Source organism: Ceratotherium simum, chromosome 3, assembly GCF_057802395.1.
Source record: "Ceratotherium simum simum isolate JZ-2026a chromosome 3, ASM5780239v1, whole genome shotgun sequence".
Classification (NCBI taxonomy): Eukaryota; Metazoa; Chordata; class Mammalia; order Perissodactyla; family Rhinocerotidae; genus Ceratotherium; species Ceratotherium simum.
Genome location: NC_141902.1, coordinates 16,279,412 through 16,288,519, shown reverse-complemented (window position 1 = coordinate 16,288,519; position 9,108 = coordinate 16,279,412).

Genomic DNA, 9,108 nt, shown 5'->3' with positions numbered 1-9,108 from the left:
AAGAATTTAATAAATGATACAACTAACACCATAAAATGATGGGAAAATAAATAAAAAAATTATTTGGAAACTACTTAGCTATTTTAAAATTTAGATCCTTATTTCACATCATAATTCAACATAAATTCTCGGTGAATTAAAATCTGAATTTAACAATGAGGAAAAGGTAAGACGAACAGGAGCGTGGCATCCCATCACCTTTGCCATGTTCTATTGTTAGAGTCACAGGTCCCAGCCACACTCAGTGGGAGGGGATTATAAGAGAATGTGGCTCAGTGGAGGTCACATTAAGGTGTGTCCACCATACCTATTGTTTTTATTGAGATGACATTGGTTTATAACGTTATATAAATTTCAGGTATATATCATTATATTTCAATTTCTGTGAAGACTACATCGTTTTCACCAAGCAAAGTCTAATTGCCATCCATCGCTATACACATGTGCCCTTTTATCCCTTTTGTCTTTCCCTCTCCCCACTTCTCCTCTGGTAACCACCAATCTATTCTTTTTCTATGTGTTTGTTTGTTGTTGTTGTTTTATCTTCCACGTTTGAGTGAAATCATACATTTATACACATATATATACACACATCACGTCTTCTTTATCCATTCATCCATCGATGGACACTTGGGTTGTTTCCAAGTCTTGGCTTTGTGAATAATGCTGCAATAAACATAGGGGTGCATATATCTTTTCAAATTAGTGTTTTTGTGTTCCTTGAATAAATACCTAAAAGTGGTATAGCTGGATCATATGGTAGTTCTATTCTTAATTTTTTGAGGAATCTCCATACTGTTTTCCACAGTGGCTGCACCAATTTCCATTCCCACCAGCAGCCTATGAGAGTTCCCTTTTTTCCACATCCTCTCTAACACTTGTTATTTCTTGTCTTTTTAATAATAGCCATTCTGACGGATGTGAGGTGATATCTCATTGTAGTTTTGATTTGCATTTCTCTAATAATTCGTGATGTTGAACATCTTTTCATGTGCCTGTTGGCCATCTGTGTATCCTCTTTGGAAAAACGTTCAGATCCTCTGCCCACTTTTTTTTTTTTTTGCTGAGGAAGGTTTGCGCTGAGCTAACATCTGTTGCCAATCTTCCTCATTTTTTGCTTGAGGAAGACTAGCCTTGAGCTAACATCTATGCCAGTCTTCCTGTATTTTATATGTGGGTCGCTGCCACAGCATGGCTGATGAGTGGTATGGGTCTGCACCTGGGATCCAAACCCACGAACCTGAGCCACCAAAGCAGAGCATGCCAAACTTAACCACTAGGCCATGGGGCTGGCGCGTCTGCCCAGTTTTTAATTGAGTTGTTTGTTGAGTTGTATGAGTTCTTTGTATATTTTGGCAATTAACCCCTTATTGTATATATGACTTGCAAGTATCTTCTCCCAATCAGTAGGTTGTCTTTTCATTTTGTTGATGGTTTCCTTTGCTGTGCAGAAGCTTTTTAGTTTGATGTAGTCCCATTTGTTTATTTTTTCTTTTGTTTCCCTTGCCTTGAGGTAACATGATATTCAAAAACGTACTGCTAAGGCCGATGTTAAAGAGTGTACTGCTTTTGTTTTCTTCCAGGAGTTTTACGTTTCAGCTCTTACATTCAAGTCTTTAATCCTTTTTGAGTTAATTTTTGTGTATGGTGTAAGATGATGGTCTACCTTCATTCTTTGGCATGTGGCTGTCCAGTTTTCCCAGCACCATTTATTGAAGAGACTTTCCTGTCTCCATTGTATGTTCTTGGCTCCTTTTTCGTACCACAACTATTGATGCATGCTATAACATGGATGAATCTCTAAATCATTATGCTGAGTAGAAAAAAAAAAGGAAAAGAGAGCACATACTTTGATTCCATTTACATGAATTATAAAAAATGCAAACTCATCTATAGTGATGTGTCCCTCCCCAAGTAACAACCTGGAAATTCGTGGGAGTTAACACCTTGGGGGGGGAATCTTCAGCCGACAGGTACTGGAACCACTGGGTAGATGCATCTCCCCTTTACCATCCATCAGTTCACTCGTTCCTCCCCTTTCCTCCCTGGGTTTGTACTTCTTTGTAAAGGAATTGCATGTAGGGTTTCTGCCTGGGGCTCTGCTTTCTGGGGAACCCAGACTGAGATACTATTACAAAGAAGATGTTTTCATATTATTATTATCCACGTAAAGACATTCTTAAACTGCTTTGTTACCACTTGCAGATGTTAATAAGCTAGAACATGACATACTCTCCAGTCACCCCTCTCTGGCTATTCGTTGAAGTGGTGGGAAATACGTAGAAGGAGGCATGAGGGAGAGGATAAAGGTAAATTCTGATGCTGGCATAATCTTTCCTGAATTAGCATAACCTTTCAGGTATGGCCAACACTATGTGGATATTTTCTCCTTCCTTTCTTCTTTCTGATCTCCTTTTCATAAAACCAATAAACAAAAAACTAAACTAAAACTAAAATGCTTTCATCAAGACATAGTGGGATCTTCCTCAATGTCTTAGGATATCACAAAATCTCAGATCCTTAGATCACTATATTTGGCCTCCTCTCTTGCCTATGCCTAAAGGACAAGGAAAACATTTGAGGATTAAACATGCTCAGCCATACTATATCCGAGAAATGAGCCCAAATGCCAATCTCCAGAGGCAGCAAACCTAATGGTGTGGTGTCACACCAAATTTGTGGATATCTTCCACAGAGTCAGCCAAACTAAAACTATGAGAATAGACCATAATTCAGTACCAACATCCTAGAAATGTTGAAAGCTTCCTGCATGCTGTGATTGGAGTCACTCAAAATCTGTCTGTCCTCCAAAATCTATTTCATTGGCCTGCTAAGTTTCTTGAAATTCTTTGGAGTTGCTTCTTTAGTTCAATATATATCTGCCAGCAGACCTTGTTAAGTTGCAAAATGCTATCTTGTAGTCTTCAAACCTAAACTCAGCCCCACTTATTGAGCATATTAGAAGAGATTTGTTTACCAATTTATGAGAGAACTTAACTTTAAAAAAATAGTACATAGGAAAGGAAAATTTTGTGGGGAAAAGATTTGATAAAGATTCCAAAAAAAGTCTGAAAAAAGGAGGAGGGGTAGATTACAGCAGATTAGAGTAGGCTAGGTTTGTGTAACAAATAGAACCTCAAAATTTAGTGGCATCAGAATGAATCATTTCTTGCTTACAAAACAGTCCATGTTGCTCCACAGAATCCTCCAGTGAAGACTTCCACTGTGAGTCTTCCAGTCTTCCAACGGCAATGCCATCTTTAACCCATGGCTTCCAATGTCACCTGAGGGTTGCATTCCAATCTGGTAGAGAGAGAAAATAGCATGAGGGAGCACACTTGGGAGGTTTTATGAGCCAAGATTTAAGTTACACCACTTCCTACACCCTACTGGCCAGAACCTAACCACATGGCCCAACCTAACCTCCAGGGAGGCTGGATAATGTAGTCTAGTTGTGTGCCCAGGAAGTTGAGGAAAATAGATTTTGATGAACAAGTAGCAGTCCACAAGGAGATAAGGCCTGAGTGGGGTTTGGTTTCTGAGGTTAGGTATTTTTGAGGCAACTAGAGTAACCTGGAGAAATCAGATGAAAAGTATGGGAAATGAAGTTCCATATTAGCGATCTATCGGTCTGTAACAAATTACTACACAACTTAATGCCTTAAGACAACAATAAAACTTGTTGATTGTTTTTATGGATCAGGAATTCTGGACCTGCTTGGCCCGGCAGTGCTGGCTCAGGGTTTCCCATGAGGTTCGTTCAGATATCTACTGGAGCTACAGTCATCTAAAGGCTCAGCTGCGATTGGAGGATCCTCTTCCAACATGGCTCACTCACATGGCTGACAAGTTCCCCCTGGCTGCTGGTGGGAGGCCTTAAGTCCTCTTCATATGGGCTTCTCCATAGGCCCCCTTGAGTATCTTCATGACATCTTCACTGACTTCTTCCAGAAAGAATGATCTAAGAGAACAAGGTTGAAATTTCATTGCCGTTTATGACCTAGCCTAGGAAGTCATAGGTTGTCACCTCTGCCATATTCTATTTGTCACACAGACCAACCATGACTCAATGTGAGAGGATACTACATAAAGGCATGACTACCAGGAGGCAAAGATCATAGTGGGCCATCTTGGAGGCTGCCAACCAAAGATGACAAAGATCAACTTGAACTAATACACAATCAACTGTTCTATCCATTAATTAGTACCTCACCCATGAACTGTGCAAATTAGCTGCACACACTAAAAGCAGACAAAGTCAATTGTGATTCAAAGCCTGTATATCCACCTTTCTTGGGCATGAATCACTTGACACCTGAAACAAATTGCCTAACAATCTTTGAAAAAAAACATCAGGGAAGGTTTCCTTGCTTTCTTGTAAGTTCTCACTCTCATATTTGTAATTCCCAACATTCTTTTCTTTGTAATCCCCATACCTCATTAAGAACTTAAAATAAGAAATAAAGGAAATAGAGATCAGGCCTCATCTTCCTGTTTTCTCCCTAGAGTTTTTATTATGAATAATCTGGTGTTTCTAAGAGGGAAACTGACACCTGAGGAGCCTGGTTTACTCCGGTTATGATCAGGTGCTTGATTTACTAACAATATGGTGATTGCCGTGCATAGTGTCTGTCATTCTCCTTGCATATAGAATGCTTAAATAAGAGTAAAAACGATGCAACATCAGCATGGTGCCTATTGGCAGTAACTCTGAATCTAGTACTATATAGGACATATCCAGCACAAGCAAGCTCAAAAATAGCCTGCCAAAAGAAACAAACTTTACTCATCTCAGAATACTAATTTGTAGCTGATAATCTGAACTTTCTGAAATTTTGGATGCTTTGAAACTATTTTTTATCTCTGGAATATTTTTGTACCTTGACATACAGATGGGGTGCTATAAAATCAGTGGTACCTGGATACTTTAATGAAGCAGGAAGAATTTTATCCCCTTTCCACCAATTGATCCACCTTAGCAAGATAGTGCCTCCCAGAATTCAGTAAGATGAAGCTATGAAAGCATAATTTCTGTGAAAACAAAAGAATAAATCCTTGATAAACAAAGCATGGACAGGGCTGGCCCCGTGGCTTAGCGGTTAAGTGCGCGCGCTCCGCTGCTGGTGGCCCAGGTTCAGATCCCGGGCGCGCACCGATGCACCACTTCTCCGGCCATGCTGAGGCCGCGTCCCACATACAGCAACTAGAAGGATGTGCAGCTATGACATACAACTACCTACTGGGGCTTTGGGGGGAAAAATAAATAAATAAATAAAAAATTATAAAAAAAAAAAAACAACAACAAAGCATGGACAGAGAGAGACACCACCATGACACCCTTCCTTCCAGCATCAAACCTGATGGGTTCACCTGCCAAGCAGGCCACCAAGGTCTTCCTGGAACCTGCGTCTTCTGCTTCTCTCTGGACATGGATGTGGACATGACTGTCCTTGGGTGGCATCTCCTGAGAGTCATTCAAACGTTTGGTAGGGGCAAATAACCATCATTGCCGTAATGCCCTTTTCACAGTGGAAAATACTATCACTGTTATTTATGTTGCTTAGGTAGAAAAAAAGAGGATATTTCTGGTAGTTTTCTGAAACTGTAAGGGATGACCACGTGACATGACAGTGACGAATGGACAGTGCGGAATGGGATGCTTCTCTCAGAGGCTCTGTGGCCCGAGCTTCAGAAAATGGAAGCCGCCTAAAGAGCAACTCAGATTGTCATCTTTTTTTTTGCTGATAAGAAGAAAAATATTCATCAAATCTGGATCAAATTAAAGCCATTGCTTCTTCAAAGAAAACACCGAGTAAAAATACTTAATGTTTTCCTTTTGAATTTAGGATTATTTGCTGAGAATAATGTCTTCATCAAAGCCTTTCCTCCTTGTATAAAAATGATGTTCTCTGAAAGCCCCAGGTTCTTTTCCTTTGAGCTCACCTCCAGCACAATTTACTTTTCTGGCCATTTATAAATGAATAGAACTCCAATACAGATTTCTTTAAAATTTCCTACCATGGTTCATATATAAATACATGTAAATTTGATTTATATGCTTTTTAAAATATATTTAGCAGACAGTAAAGAAAACAAAGATACCAGGTTCCTCCTTAAATTTAAGATTAAGACATTTCCTTGATTAACTGAACTATAGCAATGTTTAAGCATTTAACTGTCACTATTGCATAATTTCAGCAACTTCTTTAGAAGCACATTTGGAAAATGGCAGGGTAGACAATAGCAAATGTAGATTTGATACTCTCCTTTGAAAGTTTTTTTTCTAACGCCAACATTTAGCCACCAATATTGTGTAAATTGGTTTAAAAAAACTTCTCTGGAATAATTCCACATTCCAGGATAATTGCAGAATGTCTGATTTCTTCTGGTCCTTGACTATTAGGACAAGAGGATGGGAGTAGTTTCCTTGATGTCCTCAGGACAAAGTGCCAAAACAAAGAGCAGCAGAACCTGTCAGAAACGATTTGCTGTCTGACCTCTGTGGACGGGAAAAGATGCTTTGATTCAGACTTTGCCCGGAAAGAACCCCGGGTACTTCTCCAAACATGCAACACTGTCTCACAACTTCCTAATCTTTTCCTTTGCACATGTAACTCTTTCCTTGCCTGGAACACAGAGGCTTCTGCTGGTTTGCACTGCTCAGCCTATCAAACTAGATGGTATCGCCCCTAAGTCGTCTATAGAAAACCCTACTCTTGCACACCACATGGCACAGATCTCCATCACAGCGATTGTCCTTGGGGATATGGTTCATTTGCGTGTTGGGCTTCCCCACTAGACTATAAGATCACTGGGGACAGGAATTGTCAGCAGTGAACTTCGAGTACCCGAGCTCAGCTCAACACAGTACATGGCACATGCTTGGTAACCATTTGATAAAGAAATAAATAGATGAATTTTGTATCCTCCAAGTGTGCTTTATGTCCTTTATTAGGTTACCTCTCTTCAAGATAAAAGACCTTATTTTGGAATTTTAGAACAGTTTCTTCATATACTTCTTCATACACACTTTCCTCTTTGCAAATTTGGGTGTTCTAATCTGCTTTCCCATCAAAATTTCAAGTTATATTCTTTTTTACTTGTGATATAAAGTACAATACTCAAACTAAAATATTAAGGGACGCAACAGATATTTCAGTCCAGCTACTCGGTACACGTATATGTTGCGTAGCTATGTATACAGAATGGTAAACAGTATAATCCCACTGAAAGGTGGAGTCCATGCCCTCCTCTCGAATCTGAGTGACCCTGTAACTGCTTCAAAAAAGCAAAGAAAATAAATGAATCTTAACTTGCAGTGAATCATAGAGGCAAATGTATGTGCTAACAGTAAAACTTCCATAGGAAAACACCGGAGAGAAATATTAGTGACCTTGGCTTATGCTAAGATTTCCTAAATAAGACATAAAGAGCAGGAACTATAAAAGAAAAATTGATAAAATGAGTTTCATCAAAATTAAAAACCTTTGCTCTTGAAAAGATAGTTATGAAAATTAAAGGTAAGTCATAGACTGGGAGAAAACATTTGCAATATATGTCTGATAAAAGGCATATTCAGAATATATAAAGAACTCTGACAACTCAAAAATAAGAAAACCTAATTTTAAAAGGAGAGGGTGGTGGTACTGCAAAAGGCTTAAACAGATACTTCACAAGAGCAGATATACAAAAGGCAAATAAGTACATGCAGAAGTTTATTAGGCATCAGGAAAATGTACATTAAAACTACCATGAAACACCACTTCATAACCACTATCATGACTAAAATTAAAAGGTCTGACAGTACCAAATACTGGCAAAGATGTGGAATAAATGCAACTCTCATAAATTCCTGATGAAAATATAAAATATTTGGCAATTTCTTTTTTTTCAATTATTTTATTGAAGTCATATTCATTTATAACGTTGTGTAATTTCAGATGTACATTATTATTTATCAGTTTCTGTATAAACTGCATCGTGCTCGCCACCAATAGTCTAATTTTTATCCATCACCATACATATGTGCCCCTTTATTGCTTTCGCCCACCCCCTCACCCACTTCCCCTCTGGTAACCACTAATCTTTTCTTTTTATCCATGTGTTTATTTGTCTTCCCATATGAGTGAAATCATGTGGTGTTTCTCTGTCTGGCTTATTTTGTTTAACATAATACCCTCAAGGTCTATCCATGTCATTGCAAATGGGACAATTTTGTCTTTTTTTATAGCTGTGTAGTATTCCATTGTATATATATATATACCACATCTTCTTTATCCATTCATCTGTTGATGGGCACTTGGGTTAATTTCACGTCTTGGCTATTGTGAGGAATGCCACAATGAACATAGTGATGCATAGGTCTCTTTGAATTGTTGATTTCATGTTCTTTGGATAAATACTCAGTAGTGGGATACGTGGATCATAAGGCATTTCTATTTTTAATTTTTTTATAAATCTCCATACTTTTTTCCATAGTGGCTGCACCAGTTTGCATTCCTACTAGCATTGTATGAGGGTTCCCTTTTCTCCACATCCTCTCCAAAATTTATTATTTTTTGTCTTGTTAATTATAGCCATTCTTACAGGTGTAAGGTGACATCTCATAGTAGTTTTGATTTGCATTTCCCTAATGATTAGTGATGTTGAACATCTTTTCATGTGCCTGTTGGCCATCTGTATATCTTCTTTGGAGAAATGTCTGTTCATATCCTCTGCCCATTTTTTTATTTGGTTGTTTTTTTGTCATTGAGTTGTATGAGTTCTTTGTATATTTTGGAGATTAATCCCTTGTCAGATATATGATTTGCAAATATTTTCTCCTGGTTGTTCATTTATCTTTTTGTTTTGTTCCTGGTTTCCTTTGCCTTGCAGAAGCTTTTTAGTCTGATGTAGTCCCATTTGTTTGTTTTCTATTTTGTTTCCCTTGCCTGAGTAGACATGGTATTCAAAAAGATGATGCTAAGACCAACATCATATAATGTACTGTCTATATTTTCTTCTAGGAGTTTTGTGGTTTCAGGTCTTGCATCCAAGTCTTTAATCTATTTTGAGTTAATTTTTGCATATGGTGTAAGATAATGATCTACTTTCATTCTTTTGCGTGTG